The sequence below is a fragment of the Anoplolepis gracilipes genome, chromosome 7 (assembly GCF_047496725.1).
Source record: "Anoplolepis gracilipes chromosome 7, ASM4749672v1, whole genome shotgun sequence".
Taxonomy (NCBI): Eukaryota; Metazoa; Arthropoda; class Insecta; order Hymenoptera; family Formicidae; genus Anoplolepis; species Anoplolepis gracilipes.
The window spans coordinates 7,161,070-7,180,284 of record NC_132976.1 but is presented as its reverse complement, the minus strand read 5'-3'; the positions used below and the strand labels follow the sequence as shown (position 1 = coordinate 7,180,284).

Genomic DNA, 19,215 nt, shown 5'->3' with positions numbered 1-19,215 from the left:
CCGCCGGAATAGCACAGTAGTAAATGATGTCGTGTAACGTCGTGAAAGTACCGCTTGCGCAAGTGAAATTACTCGTATAATAAGTAACGTGTATAGCGAAGAAGCTCAGACACTTCTCGGAGCGAAATGTAAATACTCTTCTATGCAGTTGATGAAGTAGCTGGCGCGTCAAGGTCTCATGGCGAGGGGTGATAAAAAAAAAAACTTCTCAAAAGAAACTCTGTGAGAGCTGAACCGTGAAAACGCATAAAGATGAGCGTTAACCTGACGTCATCTGCGGCCAGTTTTAAACTCATTAGCGAAACTAATAGAGATGTAGTGAATTTTCTTAATTGTCACTATTCATGCTTTTCCCGTTAAATATAACACACAAACAAAAATCATATTTTTATATATAGAAATATGTAAAATGCGTTTAGAATTTTTGCTGTCTACATTTCATGTCTGATATGTTCTAATTAAAATTAGTTTTATTACATTTTATATTTTACGAGTTTATTATATCGAGTTGTAATTTCTTGTTAAGCAAAGAACAAGATTTAAGATAGATAAAAAGAAGATAAGAAATATTTTCAAAAAATTTAATTTGTATTCGATCGTGTTCCAACAATTTAGAATCAATTCTAGCGAACATTGTTCCGTGATGATCAGAGTTTTGTCTTTCGTGGCAGTTTGGAATACTAATAAAGAACGAACATCCGTTAGTGATGTCAAAGACTTTTTACGCGAGAACAGTTACGTGAGCTCAATAAGAATATATTTTCTCTTACAAGGAAGGAAGGAAGAAAGAAAAGACGTACGTATTCACTACTGGAATTAGAAATGTTTTATGCATACTATCGCATGTTATGTAGTTCACGATGTACTGTGCGCTGTTTCCCCGGTATGTTGCTTGTATATTTTTAAAGTTTTTCCCGCGTAATTACATGCGCGTGTATGTATATGTGCATCTACATAAATAGAAAAAAAAAAAGAATTTTTTGTTGTTACAACCAAATGTTGTCGCCACTGCTACTGCATATTCGATGCAAAAGGGAACAAACCTCGCTACTGTAACCAATTATTTGATATTACAACAAGATCTATTTTGTTGGTAAAACAAAAAAATTCTGCCGATAGAAGTGAATTTTTTTACAGAAACATGAATCTGCTAAAGCAAATTTTATTCTTGTTTCTAAAACACAAAAATATAATCTAATTTTAACAAATATATATTTCTGTTACATCAAAATTGTTGATGCTTTACTGACGGAATAGGATTCAGTTTTTTATTATAGTAAAAATTTTTTTACAGGTTCAGTAACACATTATTTTCAACAAATAAAATTAGTATTCCCAATAATTTTTCTACTCTGTTTATATGATATTTTAATGTATGCCATAATTATTACAACAGTTCTGATTAACTCTTATTAAAAACTTATTTATTATTTTATATTTTAGTATTATACAACAATAATAAATTAAAATTTTAAATTAAAAATAAAATAGTACGCGAATTTTAAGATATATGTATGTTTCACGTTTGACATTTTAAATACTTGTTAGAAGGTGTAACATATTCTACGGTATAATTATAATAAAATTTTCAAGAATCGTCTATAAAAAGAAAGGTCTTACGTCAAAGATAATCATAAAAACTGTTCATGCGTGTCTATAAAAATAATTCACATTCTTAAAAAAAAATCCAATGTTTCTTCTCGCGCTAAGTATTTTATTTCAGTGTTAAGATTCCGAGCATTTTGTTTGCGCAAATAGCAACGTGAATTGTGTGTGCGTGGAGCTTACTGCTATTAATGCAAAGTAAGGACGATTTTCCTCTGAGGATGAAGGAATCACGGGAGCAGGTTTATAACCGGAGTAATAGGCGATATTACTTCATATCAAGCAAAGCTTACGTCCATAAACCAGTCTTCGCTAAATTGACGGAGCTCATTAGCACAGTTATACCTCTTCTCGAGTGTCTTGCTGCCGCTGCACCAGCAGAAGGCAAAATCTCTTTTTCGGCGTGCGCTCGTACATATACTCTACGGAAGGGTGTATGATTAGCTTTCTTCCCTTTTTTCTCAAGACCAACTAAGTTCCGACCTTTCGAGGTCGCCCATAGCCATGGACGAAAAAGCGCAAAGTTAGTGGAAAGTAAAGCTGATGAGCTTAAGTTAGCCGATTTACAAAGAGAAAAGCTGAAGGGTCTAATGCGCCGCCGAATAGTCGTTGTTACATTGAGCCAGATAGAGGTATGCAAATGATTATTAAGCTTCGAACAGCTGCCGGCACTCAGAAATGATGTTGCCAATAATCTTTTATGTCTACGTCACAGCGTCGCTTCAACACGTATTGTTGCAATGAAAATACTACTTTTATTTAACTGGATTTTTTCTGCAATATTTTCCATTCATTTAACGACCATCATGTTAAATATTAAAGATAGACAAGTATTACATGATATATATATATATATATATATATATATATATATATTGTGTATATATGTATATTATATATCTCTATGTAATTTCTATAAAAATTGGAAAAAATATAGCTTTGAAAAATTTCGCTTGACATATCGCATTTTTCGTTCGTGTAGCATTTCATCGACATCAAACTTTTATTAATGACGAATGGATATATGTGTACACGTTTTGCGCAAAATAAAAATTAAAAAATCATGTATGAGTAATATAACCCTGAGCAATGACAGACAGAAAAATCATTAAAATCATTTGTATTTCCTGTACTTTAAACTCTTATATAGTTTGCAATTTGAGTCAACAATTTGAATAATTTATGATAAACAGAAATTTAAATGTTTTTTGTTTGTTTTGTTGCAATACTTGAGAAGGGCTTTACGTACCATCTTCACGTATATAAAAAAGCGAAGCTTTTAGAGAAAGTTTTTCCTTCGTCGCGATTTTCGACAAGAACTTCATATGAATTCTCTGCGCATCGTAAAACAGCGTAAAACAGCGTAAAACAGCGTGGAGATCGCGGTCGGATTTCATAAAAATCACATCAGCCATAAGATTAAAAACAAGTTCGTATACAAGTTCGAATAAGACGAAAAGCCGACGGATGAGGAGAGTTTCGTGGATTATTAAGTCACGACATCGGAGAGGTTGACTTGCATCGCGATGAGTAGAAGAGAAAAAGAAAGAGAGAGAAAGAGAAAGAAGCAGTCAATTATGTTTTATGCATTCCGCGTTGAGACGGCATCTTTGACTTTCTTGCGAGGAGCGTTCTCCGCGAAGAACCTTTTTACGCATTACTTTTCTATTAGCCGGCCTGCAGTGGAAAGCTTTAAATTATCGAATTCCGATAACGTAATACTCGGAGAAGGAAAAGGACGACGTTAAGAAATACGATGTAAATTTAAAGTAGCAGGACGTTACTTCATCCTCGATTTCGGAGACATTGAAAACAAGAATGGAGATACAGGGCGGGACGCGATAAGGATGATAAGTAGAGAGAAAGTATATACGTATCGTCTCTCGCGTTGAAGAGATTTTGGAAGGATGAGGACGCGGCGGAAAAGAAAGATGAGAGAGCAAAGATGGGTACGAAAGCAAAAGATGTTTATGTAACCCAATTTTCCGACCGATCGACGCCGAGTGGCCGATTTCTCTTCTTCACCCTTTCTCTCGTTACACTTACTTTATCTCTTTATATATAAGCCTGCAACGAATGCTTCACCAGAGACGACATACAAGTCTTCGTTTGCCACGCGCTTTCGATTTACTTGAGTTTAAAGAATCGCTCTCCCGTTTTCGACAGTGAACAGATACGGGAACACTAAATCGCTGGTCATAAATTTTTTTCCAATTGAAAATGTCAATAGACGGCGAGAAAGAAAGAATACGCGAATGCACAGATGAGACATACGAAAAATGAAAGGGAAGATTGCACGGAATGAAAAGAGAAAAGAAAGAAGATATTCAGAGAAAAGTATAAAAGAAGAAAACTTGTGCTGTAAGTTACACAACATTGTTTGTTGTCTCATTGCTCGCAGAAAACTGCCAACAGCAACAATCATGTTGTACGATGACCAACGCTGAATTCTGTTACAAGACTAATACTGTAGTTTCTTTCTTTTCGTTTTATTTTTCTTTTTTTCCGTATTTCTTTTCATTTCTGTTCTCCATCATTTATTTATAGTACCTATTACAAGATTTATCATAATACCGATAATGAAAATCAATGAGATTCTTTCCCTCTTTCTGAGATTATTATATATAGATTCAATTACAATAATTACATATGTAATGGCATATATTTGTAACTCTGTTAACTGCAATTAATTGTGAATATATATTCGAGATCGAAATGGTTTTCATTCGAGTTCTAAAATTTGAGTTTCCAAATCGTATTTTAAAAAATACACAACCTTTTCTTTTAACGATTTATGTTTAAAATAATTAATCACAAACAACCTTCTTGTTGTTATAATAATGTACCAACACAAAATTTTATGTCGAAATATATGCTATTCATTGTAAGCAAAATATGTTTTCGTGCTTTATCGCGTTACAGTTTTATATAGTTTATACGTGAAATAAGAGTTTATCGTTCCCAAGAGACATTATCGAATCGGAAATCGAGAAATCACCATCCTTTTCATCGACATATACCGACGCACTTAACCAAAGTAATGCAGTCAGCTGCCACTTTGACTTCCCCTTTCCCAAACAAGTCAACTTCGCCTGCGAGCGATCTTCCTGATCCTCACCTTGATTATCGGCAAAGAGGATATCGCAGTCGGCATCTTAAGATTAAATGGAAAGGAAGATTGGTCATGGGATTCGACAGATGAAATGAATTTTCAATGAAGGCTGAGATCGAAGATCAAGAATGAAGGAGCAAGAGGTCACGCAAGAAAGAGGAAAACAAAGAGGGAAAGAGAGAGAGAGAGAGAGAGAGAGAAAGAGAATAAGAGACAGAGAAGGAAAGAAAGAGAACTCTTCCTTCGCTTACAGTACTACTTGACTCCTTGTTCGTTCTTCTTGTCTTGATGTTCGATTTTCTCTCTCGTGCCTCATTGCTATTGTTCGTGCACAAGTTTCGGTAACTGCTGGTATTTTCCACGAAACTTGGGACGAAAGCACAAGACAAGACCGATGCGACAAAGTACGAGTCAGCCGAAAGGAGCGAACGGAGATCACACTTCTCTACAGCTTCTAATGGGTATTGGTCTCTTTTAAACCGGAGGCAACTCTCGCTAATCCTCTTTTAGCAGAGATAACGTAACTTTGCGTTCCATCTAAGAATACCTTATAGTCGTACAACGTCTCGACAACCGTCCAAGCCGCCCCACGTTTATCTCGCTCTTAATGTCTCCAATTTCGTTCCTAAGCTAAGATAGCAAACTGCAACCGCTCGTCGATACAACAGTCTACAACTTCTAATTGTAAGAAGAAATCTCAGCAAACTCGAAAATAGGTTAATGATACTATTCGAGAAAACAACAATAGCTTGCGATCTTTCCGTAATACTTGATATTGCTTCTGTTTTTCTCTTCTAAAAAGACTAAGAATATATAATAAACTTTAATCAATTTTGGCGAAATAATGTCATACAATTTTTGTAACCGCGACTTGTATTTAGTTGTCTGTATTGAAAAATTGAATTGCAATTAACAAAAAAACCATATCAATATGTACTTTTAAATTAATATATGTAATAGATTATGTTGTAGCATTCTTATATAAATACACACACACACACACACACATATATATATATATATAAAACAAATGTAGTTAATCGATTTTCATTTATATGTAAATATATTAAATGCTATCGTGATAAATTATTATTACAGATAAATTATTATCCATTGTAAAAATGCATTTATATTACTTGTCGTGTTTAATGCAATGACAATCTTTGAAAAATCAATTTAAAATCGTATCATAATTTCGCGTCGATAGCGGTGCACTCGAGTCGAAGATCGAGTTTCAATTCTATTCAGGAAGTTAAAAAAGAATGCCACAATGAACTACGCCCGACTGAATCCTTTCTTGACTTAATGATTGATGAGATTTCTTTCCGTGCTACTCCGACGTTCTCTGATAACAATGATTTTCTAAGATATAAATGAAGTTGCTGTCATTGCTGGAAGATAAGTGAAATACAATAGATAAAGTATCTGAAACTACGGTTCAACTCTTTTCTTAATTTTGCAGATGCTTCTTTGTCATTAACAGTAACTTTCCTATTTTAAAAATCATCAATTTAATTTACCATCATAGAAATTTTTTCTTTTATACATATATTTTTGCAAAAATTTATAATATAATGTTCACACACATAGAGACATAAAAATGTTTTTTTAGACGGGCAGAGATATCAACTAAATCGAATGTTGAAATCCAATTTCAAAAACATTGCATATATAATCGAGTTCATTCTGAATGTACTGTTTGATTATGTATCCTCATTTCACACATGACTAAACATTACGAAAATTAAATATTAGAATTTGATAATAATTTTCAAATCATATTCAAAATTTTCAATAATTTAAGGCAATCATTGACAATTTGCTTCATATAATCGAATTTATTATATATATATTTTTATTACAAAATGTATTTGACATAATTACATAATTTAATTATAACAGTCAAACTTGTAAGGGAAAAGCAGAAAGTATAGTATAATGAAAATTATTATATTATTATATGAACATAATATATGAACATTTAATTATAATTTTTCTCATAATTTTTTTTCTTACAATTGATAATTTCCTATTAATCATATATTTCCTAAAAAAAGAAGAAACTGAGGCAAAAAAAAATAAATATCAATATCCGACATACATTGATATAATCTAATTTCTGCCTCGCTGTTTACTCTTCGCTGTTTGAAACCTTACTGCCTAAAGTTCCAAAGGACACCTCCTAACTAATTCCTCATGATCGAGCGCGAAAGCCGCCCAAAGGAGGATCTTCCCGTGAGATTCTCAACGCAATAGGGGCCGATCCTTTAACAGGATAGCGGAAGACATTTTCGCGGTCCGCCCTAGAAACTCCAGTACTACCTTCTCCGCCATTTGCGGAGTGAGCCTTGTAAATCAATTACAAGTCCCACCACGCAGGTACCTCTCGGAGAAATGGCACGTACTAAACCCTACCAAGTTTTGGGCGCTGACGTGATCGGCAAACTCATGGCGCGCGCGCACCCCGAGTCTATCTTCTCCGCGAAATGGAGAGAGGAATCGTCTCTCGACACAGACAGGTACCCATCGCCGATAATAGAAACTGCGCCACACTTCGTCTTTCGGTTTGCCTCTCTGATGAGTTCGGACAGGTCACGTTTGCATCGTATCGGCGATCGTCGATGAAAACTCATCATTAACAGCAATAGAACAGATCGTTTCGTAATTCGACGATGATCAAAATCGATAGGTGCATCTTACAATTAGTAAGCCAGCATTACTAATATGTTCATTGAATATGTTCGCGATTAAATAAGTGACGATTCAGAATAAATATAGATAAATCAATATGAACATCCGTCAATAACCCCATTACATCTATTATTATTGTTTAGATTATGTTAAAATGTTTTGCAATCAGATATAATTATATCTAAATTATAAAAACTACATTTCACTTTTAAAATATTATTCAAATTTAAAGCACGTTTCAAACATGAGCATGTTTATTAAATTCCTATCAATTTATCGTGCATTCCGATCGTTTATCACGAATTTATTGATACTACATGCCTTTGAATGACTTCCGTCGAATGATATTTATGAGGCGACCATATTACTCGCGGTTCTTCGATGAAAGCGGGTCGTTAACGGCTCTAAACGCTCCTCATTTCGTAATCCATCGTTAACAGCGGTCGCGGTTCGCTAGCCACACCCGCGAAAGGTGGACAATATAGAAGATGTTGATGTAGAATGTAGAGGAAATTATTGACCTAACCACTAATTTCAATACCCGCTTTGCTTTCATCTACGTTACTAAGAAAGAATTTCAATAACTTTCTTACTATTTAGATATCCAAAAATTTTAAATATATATTATAAGTATATAACATAAAATGCTTACGTAACGTTTTAATTTGTGTTCAATTTCAAAATTTTTTAAGCGCATAAGTAAAAAAAAATATAAAGAGAGTATAGTAGCGATTTTTAGGCGTAAAACATGAAGGGAACGACATATAAAAAATTATAACGATATATAAAAAATTTGATTATTTTCAGAAAAAAAGACAAAATATGTCTAAATTATATGTCAACTTATTTAAATAATTTATGATATTGCACTTCATGATTATAATTCCTTGTAATTTATTAAAGTATATCCAGTAAGTAAGTCATTAAAATTTTTGTTAGAATCCTTCAATCAATATATTACGGCATCTTAATTACCAGACTTTAATTACGCAAATAGGTAGGCCTATATTGAGCGAACGCTCACAATCAATAATATATGGAAGCAAATTGTTAGCATTGTTAACGGCTTTTGCTTCGTAAACTAACAATAGTCCATAGCGGTTATAGTGGTTTGTAATCCAGACATAGTGAGAAATTAGCTAATTGCCAATTTTGGCAGATGCAATAACATAAGCTTCGAAACGCTTCTCATTTTCTACAATTTCCTAAATGTTTTTTATTAAAATATTACAATAATTATACTCAAACATATAAATAATATTTGTTAGAATCTAAATAGGTTTTCTTGGCCATAGCTATTTTATTTATGCTTTCAGTTTTGAGAAAGATTGCATCTTAAAAACCGTATCTTTCTCTGCGTGTACCTGTGAATGTCTTCATCTTTTATCTAATCAATTTACTAAGAAACACCACATAACGATGTGATTGTACGAGAAATAGTTAAGCTAATAAATTTATCACAAATTATCTTTCTGTCCAAAATAAAATAATTTTTCTAGTTTTATTAATTTCACATAATCACAATCGTCCTGCAGGTGATAATTCTAACGCAACATTCTGCGCAGTGAATTTGTAAATTGCAGTGGTATTTAATACAGTTTGCGTAAACATATCTAAACGTATATCAATGCGTGAATATAGAGATACAATAGAAGGTCGAGTACGTTACCGAACGCGGAAGCACCTGTTATACGCTCCATTATTCCTCGATCTATTGTTAAGCGAAATCGGTCAGATATTCCATAGAAAATAGTCCTTAATGGCTATAGCAATGGGTAATCCTCTTGCTATCTTCATCGATCGCTTTATCCCCGTGAAACTAACGCTCCGTTTCGCAATCGAAACCATCCTACACACCCACGAAATGACCAGGTGTTCACTTGAGAGCTATCTAAACTACGTTACGATGCAACTTTGTACACAATGGCATGAATTTTCGTCAAGAGATTAGGTGGACAAGATCCGCGTCTAACGGACTTGCGAGAAACGATCTTCGGGTCCTCTCGAGTCGATTACGTCGTTATAAATCTCGCGCCGATCAGTTTCGAAAATCAACCGTAACGTTTAAATGGCCCGTTAACTGTTTCTCGTTACTTGGTTGAACCGATGCTTACACATTAACTGCGCACTCGGTTACTTCCGGCTAATCAGTTGTTTAACCATCCGGAAAACGTGTGACGCTCTTCTTGCCATGTGAGCTTTGCATAACACAGTTTACGCGTTAAAAGATTTATCCTATACCTTACAGGAAATATGATTTTCATACATTTTCAGGGTTTTGTATATTTTTTAGCTCAAATTAAAAAAAAATTGTAATCAATAATGTTTAATAATTTTCATTATCATATTTATTCATTTTACAGAGAATATAAAATCGCAAGTTTAAAAAATTTTTGAATTACGTATTTCTTGACTAAAACATAATAATTGACAACTTATATATAAGCTAACATAAATCTTATAATTAATAAATGCTATATTTTTCAATTTTTAATAATATGTATTCTAATATCAGGAATTGTCATTAAATAAGCATATTTAAAAAAACGATATTATATAAAAAAATCACACACAAATCCGTATCACTTTGACATAAAACGCACGCGTGCGCATGAATTACCCATACATGTACACGACCCACAAGTTTCTTTTTACGTGAACATATATTTGCAGGAGAGAGTCCATATAAACGAATCGCAAAGCACAGGCTGCCGGATCTAAATATGATTGATTGAGAGCATCTACAAGCACGATGTGGATGGAACAAGATAGGGGAACCTTAGTTCGGGTAAGCAGCTGACGACAGTTGAAGGGAAGAAAAACGAGGGAAAAAAGCGAAGAAACTTAAGAAGATCGAGCGCGACATTGACGCGTCTGGCACCACCACTGCAGGCATAGTAGATTTGCCAATGAATACGCAAATGCTGTACCATTGTTGTAAGCACTTTATCTAGATGGAATCGATAACAGTGGCATTGATTATTAAAAAGATATTCTGCCTTATCCGATCCTAAAATATGCATTTTTGAGAAAGACAAAATTTTATATAAAATAAATTATAATCAGCAAAATAATAAACCATGAAAGTGTGATGACGAAAATATAAAATCAAAGATGTAACCTAATTAATAACGTATGAAAAAATTTGTTAAACTGAGTTACACATTATTTTAAATAAATTACAAAAATATCTCTCTGATATAGTTCTATAGCTACATAATTACGTTCTTAAATTAAATAGAAAGGAAAAATGAAATATTTTTTTTACAAAATACGCTTGTGTAATCATATGTGCTAATCAGTAATCGTACACTAAATTTTACTCAAAATTTTTTTTTCTATTTATTTTGTCAATTTAATTTAAGGGAAAATCTATAATCGTCTTCTAAATTTTTCACGTAAAAGTTTAGTGTTATATAGCATATTGAAAATACATTACACAAATACATTTACAAGAAGTTACGAGGGCGGGAAATTATTCATAAAAACGAGCGAAATTAATATGTAATAGGTGCAAAATATATAGGCGCGGAAGAGATTCGCGTAAAGTTTATTAGGGGAAAAAAAAAAGAAGAAAAATAACTTCTTGTTGCCCGCATATTTTCCAATGTTACTAGAAAAGACGATCTTTCGTAAAGTTCAACCACCTTTCGAAACTAAATTACCGTGCATGCTGCAAAGAGAAATTCGCCTTACCGTTCGCGTTTTCGCATCGTGGCAAACAAAGAAAGAAAAAGAGAGAGAGAGAGAGAGAGAAAATATTAGTAGCAGGAAGAAAGAAAAAATTCTTTAATTTTGTGCATTTCGCATCAGCTGTAACATTACGGTAATCGGAGTGTAAAGAATGGACCGTGAAAAGTTTCCTCTGCGTTCTCACATCCGGTTGAAAAAGTATTTTCCATCTTTCTATCCTTCTCTATGCAACAGAATGAATCAGCGTGTATGTGAATGTACGTGTATTTTAATATATGCCTCCATTATATGCGAGTGAGTGCTTGACCATGTAGAATGGCTCCAACTAACCGCGGAACGCTTTAAAAACATATATAAATAAATAATTGAAAAAACGGAATGTCTGAAAATGAGGCAAAAACTGCTGTTTTGAAATAAAATATATATTTCATGAAATAGCGTCAATTTAGAACGTTTATGCAGAAAGATATAATTAATGCAGCAATGATACATCGCGATCCCACCTGTCACGAAACTGCAAGTTCTTCGATTGGAATTAAGAAACGAGTATGATTGATGGCGGTATATTTTCGTTTTTTCGAGGAAAAAGATGCTGAATTGATGGCTCATGTACAGATAGCTTTAATCATCTTTCGATCAAGAGATGTTTAAACTCACGGAACAATTCTTTTTTTATCTACTTATGCAGTCTAGTATTGCACTCGTTAATGGAAAGCGCATCTGTAGATGTTGTAGATAGATACAACGTATCTCGCGACAGAAAATCCCTGAAAAAGAAAACGCACACGTGCGCGTTCTCCAATTTCGCCTCTTTTGAAAAAGAGATATCAATGTCATTCACACCAAGGCTTTTCGCGCCCTCTCGCCATAAGGGGAACGTAATTATAGGTGTCCCTTTCATGTGTCCGGAGGACGGATGGATTCAGCTTGCCAACTAATCCAGCTGATCCCTCCACGGCTTCGATCCTGGCCCGCGCCGCAGCTCTTTCCATTTCGCGTACGACGAGTTTTATTAAACACCCCGTGTCCCCGTCGAATCCAATCGCGTCATTTTCACGGGCCACGTATCATCCCGTGGAAATGACGTCGACAGACGTGTGGCCTCTGCTCGGTAGAGAGTCGCCTCGGGCTCGTTTGTTAATAAGATTCGCTAACCATGACTGCAATCGAATTTTTGGCTTACCGAGGGGTTTGCTCTGATCAGCAGCCTACCAAAAAGAGACTCTTGCGACAAAATTGACGTCATACGTGATCGCAATGAGTAATCGCACCGAAAAGTCAAGCACATTGCGTATATGCATTTGTAATTTCACCGACAGGAAGCATTGATGCATTTCTTTTGGTGAATTTAGTGATTTCTTCATTTGAAGTTTGATTACTATCCGAGGTTTGAATAACTCGAGATTTAAATAAGATTTATGTGAAGTTTCATTACTACTGGAGATGCGTGCAAATGTTGGAAATTTAAATAAAATTTGAATAATTTGAGCTATACACTGAATAACAAATATAACATGTAATGATTAAATAAAACAGTCGTACGAGGACATTGTTTAGCATATCGCATCCGCTTCAATTCCGTTTATTTCCTTTTTTATCGAAACGCAAAATATTCCTCGTCGTATCGCGCATTGTCAACGACGAGCTAACTTGTGCGCTCTTGAAAAAACAATATCGCGCGAGTAAAATTCGGTACGACAGCGCTACAAAACGCATCGCAAAATTGAATTTTTGCGACATGCTCTGCGAAGTAGAGTCGCGCAAAAAGCGCTCGTGAAAAGAGAGCAAGAGCCATTAAGTGACAGCAGATGCGCATTAGAAAACGATGGGCTACGCCCGTCGATATCGATGTCACCGAAAACAATATATAGAATTTTCAGATTGGAGACTTTGAATGTTTCTTTATTTTATTTATTTTATTCGCTACTTTTTTTCTTTTTTTAGATTTTTTTCAATCTAACGGCGTGTTCGAGACTCGTTAAAACGAATAAGGTTGCTCTGATGCGTTCGATATTCATTATTACCTCCCTCTCCCTCCCTCTCCCTCTCTCTCTCTCTCTCTCTCTCTCTCTCTCTCTCTGGATATTCTCACAATTACGTTATTCAATCCAATGGGTGGCGAATTACACGGAATGAATTAGTTAGGAGTACAGGTCGCGGACGAAACATGCAGTAATAATAATTCGTAACAACCTGTCAAATCAATGAAGCGCCATTCGCGTTCGCACAAATTGCAAATGATATCGACAGGCTAAATGTCACATAAAATATTGATGACCCTTATAACTGTCCGTAATCATATCCGATATCATAGCTGAACTAATATGCGTTTAAGCATACGCAATGGGATTGTATTTTATCTCGTAAATCGCGTTTCGTAAACGCTAATCACAACGTATATCATATCATATATGTGCACGTCGGACAAATATACGAGTTTTACAGACGCGCGACAGTCCATGCAGTTTCGAATGCGTAATTGATTGCCCGCGAGCTTGAATAACCGATAACACAATGACATGCATCGGAAACTATAAAATGGTGCCGATTTCAGTTGATTGCACGCGAATGTCGCAAGAAATAATTAAAAACTTGCGCGATAAGTGATAGCGTAATATTTGTGTATAACGAAATTCGCCTTGTGTGCGTAAATTGAAAGTGGTCACGCACAGATGTATTCATATTTAGGTACTCACAGGCGTTCGTATTCCTCACACGCGCACACATAGCTACCTGTCTAAAGGTGAACTAAATAACCGGGGAGGGAACGGTCAGCGAAATCAACAACCTGTTGATATTTGGAGCATTTAAGAAATACCATACGTACGAGAGACAGAAAAAGAATTAGATAGAGAGCCGTTATGACCATATATCACAATGTTCTTTCATTAAATTATCCCGAGCGACCGGTATACCTGAATTAGTCGTGCAACGAATCTTTTATGTCAAAACCGATAGCAACGAACGCCGAATTCTATAACGGTACTTCGATCGCGATACACGTGGAATTAATGAAAAAAATAAAATTTTGACGAATATTGGAATTTCAAGTAAAATATTTTCTCGCTGTTTGTTGATAGTAAATACTGTTGGCAGGTGCGATGAAACAGTTGTTGCATACTGGAAAAATGTTGTAGCTTTCGATATTCAATTTCATGATTTATTTATTCACATTTTTTGTAATATAAAAGAGATGAGAGAGTACAATTTTTAATAAAATAGGATTTATGAAAGAGAAGCAAGAATTTGCGAAAGTAAATTTGATCAACCAACGACAAAATTAATAAAATGCGATATCGCAGCACAAACGATATCTAGCCATATTAATCGAGATAAATTGGGAAAGTTAAAGAGCTTGATTATTTTAAACTTTTACATTATAATTAAATCACCCTTATATAAAAATCATATTTGAATCGTTTCTTTTTTTATCGATATTGTAAGTAAATTTCATTGAAAACACATGTCGTGAAAAAGCTACAAATTTATAAAATTTTGTTAATATAATTTTTAAAAATTAAGAATCGTGTCTTTTTTTTTAAACATGTGACATGCCGTTCTTTTTTCGGAAAATGGAAAATAAGTTAATATATTTTGAAACGATTACATTATTATAACTCTCACAGGTATACTATGTCATTCTGACGCGACTGCATTTCAAGACTGCAGCGCATATTGATCTTTACGCCTGTCATCTTCGGCGACGACTAGTTCCCAAGTGTTTTGCATCTTATTAACCGAAGTACCGTGCCAATATCGTGAACTTTGCGCGAACTTGAATGAACGTTGGTCCGTGGCCTTCTTTGAACGTTATTCGCGTCAAATACACCACGTCTGAGAATGATCAAAAAAGTTTTGGAACTCGAACACGATAAGCATGTTGATCACGTTATTTGCATATTTTTTGCATGACAGAGAAAAGAACAGCCTCGAACAGGAAAATTCAAGCAACGATCTCTATACGTTTTAAGTAAATATACGGTTGATAGTTTAAAACAATATCTTAAAGCGTTCCCAAAAATTATTTTAAAATATTAAGCAGATTATAAATATCATCAAAATTATTTTTATTGCTATTTTATTTCTGTATCTTGTTAATAATTAAAAGAGTTTGATTAAATTCAATAGCTTTATCGCACAAAATTATATCTTGTTGTTTATTATAAACAAGAGAACCAATTAATATATCCAAAATTTTTAATTCTTTAAATGTAATGCGTGTGTGTGTTAATTCGTTAAATGTAATGTGTATAATAAATCCTGTTGTTCATCGATAGAACACTGCACTGTTTGCTATAGTGGCCGACAATGTGCAGGATTTATTTCTTCAAAGCGGAATCGGTTTAATGACTGCGCCAACAGCACTTTGTCGCCGCAACTTGTAGGATAATATTGCATTTGTGTGCTCTTTCAGAGCGATTAGATTCTCATTGCAACAAACGAGAGCAACTCAGTAACGTTTCCGTACGACAACTGCAGCGAATTCATCTAGAGATCCTTCCGAAGTACCAATTAGTACTGCAATATTTCAAGTGCAAATACATACAAGTGCTATTATTTGTTATTATAACTGATAAAACTTAAATACTTAAGAGATTTGCGACACCTTTGCAAGAATAATACTCTCCTTTTATAAAAGGAATATACAATGAAAGCACACGATAACATCGTATTTTAATATATAAAAAAAGATAATATATTTTTATGTGTATTTATCGTGATACGAAAGTCTGGCGTTTAAATTATTTCAATTGTGTAATGAATCAATATAAACATTTATAATGCAACACTATAATCAGTTCTCATAATTTGTATATAAAAGCCAGAATAAATGTAGAAATTTGAACATTCGAGAATACCTACCCCAAAGGGGTTAAAATTAAGGTGAATAAATTTGTAAGACGATACTTTGTTAATTACCGCACCGGAGAATAATAAGTTTTTGCTCAAAAGCATCGTGTTCATATACGTTCGTAATTCAGCGCGAATACTCCAGTTAACGACGCGAGTGGGTGGGTGCTACGTAGATCGATTAGAACGTAGACCGAGATGAAGCTCGCCTCGCTCGCTCGTATCCAGCCGCGGTTAGAATTTTACGGTTACGCGCGCTACATATTCATATGCGCGCCGCCGCGCCGCGTTGAACCAAGGGTGAGGATCGTTCCGGAAGTTGCCGCCGCGTATATTCGGGTCAGCTGCAAATAACGACTGCCGCCAAAAATCATCGTGATTTATGATAAATCCGATCGCGTTACCCGCCCGTCGTCGGCAAATACAAATCGAAGCCCCCCCCCTCCCTCCCTCCCTCGCCCCCTGACGAAAGAGAGAAAGAGAATCGCACTTATGCAAAACAGCAGCAGCGGTCGAACGGTCCGCAACTCGTGCAACTCGGCGCGAGACGACGAGCGCGCCGCGCGATGATTAATCGCGTTGTCGTCGTCGGGATGGGGAGGGGAGGCGGGGGGTTGGGGGCGATTTAAAAGTAAAATCATTTATTCGATATGGGACGGGGTGGACGCATCCGGCGGGATGACAACCGGTAATAGCCTACATTACGCGTAATGACAAACGACGATGCGCCGCAACGATATGGAAAGTGGGTCACCCCATGGGGCTTCTCCTCTCACCCCGGCGTCATAAAGGCGTTCCAGGACATTGTCCGGGTGCCTTTGGCGTTCGTTCTACCGGAAAATTTGTTCGCTCAGGTGCCGACAAATGTACCTCCTCCACCTTCCTGTTTCAGAGCGACAGGCGAAAGGACATAAGTACGGCTGGAATAAATTCGTGATAAAAAGAGTAAGGAGAGAGAAAGACAGGCCGACCCGTACGATATCACTATCGCCCATAAGACACCCGCATCCTCGCTTCCTTCCAAGATGTCGAGCATGCAGCAAGCTGTTCGCCTAGAAAATTTGCATCCTCGAGGCGTTTCAACTCGGTTGCTCGCGCCCGTATCGCCTTTGGAATTAAGTACCCGTTTCGCCACAAATTCGATAAAGGAACGCGGAGATTTCACAAATCGAGCAAGAAGAAATAACGTAAGAAAAAAATTGCAATAAAGATTAAATGAATTGAAAATATCGATTATTGAGTGTCACTATCTCATGTATACATCCTTAAAAAATCTAGTAAATATAAATATAAAATCGATAAATATAAAATCTATTTATACATAAACTCTACTAATTATACATATACATACATATATCGTTTATGTGTATTAAAAATCATTTATTACGAGAAGGCAATATTAATCACGCGATCGATCGGCAGTGTCCTTGAAAATCCCCGTGTCTCACAATCAGTATATCTTGTCGCTTTTTTCCCCGATGGTTAAACGACTCGCCACGAACTTTCTCCCTCGTGAAATAAGTTCTCGAGAAACTCGAGCTGCCGGACGACACGGCGTTCGGACAGGCGTGAAGGGATTAAAAAAGTGAAATAATGTCGGCACACAATGGGCTCCCCTTACATTCACAATGAAGAACTGTCCGCGACGGTAGGACAGCTTTGGTTAAGCATAAAGTAAGGTTTCCCAAACTATAATCCACGTGACACGACATTCTTCTTCGGAAAATAAGTACCGGCATTCATATGGTTTCGTTAGAATCGATGAAAATAATATTTCATTACAAGAGAATAATATTTATATTTATATAATAATATACATTACTTCTCTTCAATTATAAAATTAGTTTATATATTATTATACAACATATTATTAAAACAAAAAAAAGTAATTATTAAAAAGATTCGTTACTTTTAAATGTTCCATTGTATATCTTTATAGCTAGCAAAAACAAATAATTAGGAAAATCTTTATCCATTTTTAATTTGGAAAATTTTGATCAAGAGCAAGAGAGAGAGAGAGAGAGAGTGTGTGTGTGGTGAATTCGCGCCATTCTATACAATTCACAGGAGCGAAAACGAGACGTCCGGAAAGTTCACCGACTAAAAAAGGGGAGGAGAGGGAGGAAACCAGTTTCAGGTGATATATCTTCGCGGTCTCGCCTCGACGAGCCTCCTCTAAACACCCGAAGAAGCGACGTGCAGTAAAAAAGGGGTGTAAGGAGGAGCGCACGCTCGCACGCTTCTACCGGTTTTTGTTCGCGTTGCAGAGTTAATCCCTCAGAGTTTACCTCCAGACCGGCTGGAAGAGCTTCTTTCGGCGACTCGGCGTCTCCCTCTCTCTCTCTATCCTCCCTCGCCGAAGGGGCAGCGAAGGGCAAATCGAGAGGGGAGACTTTTCGACTAAACCTCTACTGCCGGATGCAAGAGTGGCGAAAGAGAGAAGCTCAACGACGCAAAATAAACTACTCTCACGTTGAGAAATACACAACCTCCGGCGTTATTCGCCTTCCTACCTTTCTCTCTCTCTCTCTCTCTCTCTCTCTCTCTCTCTCTCTTCCACTTCTTCCGTCCTTTTCCTCATAGGACGTTCCTGTAAAACACGGTCGTCGCGCCTCAAATACAACGCGGAGCTGCTTCTTCTCGGTTCGCGGGCTCGCTTAAAACAAGTCGCGAGTACCGCTGGATTCAGACTTAATTAAGTTTACATTTCAGTTTCGATGGGCACACAGCTTGTCTGCTTGTCTCTCGACGCGGCACACAAGTTGTTCATTTCCGGCATGTTAGATCCACGACTAGGTCTAATATTGCGGAAATCCCACCGGCTCGTGCCCGCTAAGTAAAAACGACCCGCGGAATTATTTCGCGTTCGTTCTCTATCTCAAAAGGTAATTTAAGTTCATGCATATGTATGATAAGCGCTGATTATTTCTTGTTTTTCTTATATTCCGGCATACTCTGGTTTGTTGCAAGTTTTTAGAGAAGTCTAATTACAGAGATATTTTTAACTAAAAATTAAAAGAAATACTTCTCGCAGAGAAAAGTAGACGACAAAATTTTGTTTCTCTTAATTTTTAAACTACTTAACTTTAAGAGAGAAATTTCACTTAAGAGTTTACTCTTCGACATTTTTATTACGGAAATATCAATCTCAAAGTTATTAAAGAATTTAAAAATATTAAACAACGTTGTTTTTTCATTGAAATACAATTGTTTCAAACATAAATACAGTCAATATAAGCTGATTTCATTAATAGGTATACTCA

General features: G+C 35.7%; 1 protein-coding gene across 6 annotated transcripts in view; it reads right to left on the bottom strand.

Annotated features, from left to right (window-relative positions):
- The window catches only part of Tei (irregular chiasm C-roughest protein teiresias), a 324,556-nt gene that overhangs the window by 88,721 nt on the left and 216,620 nt on the right, over positions 1 to 19,215 (bottom strand). The gene's annotated exons all lie outside the window — the stretch shown is intronic.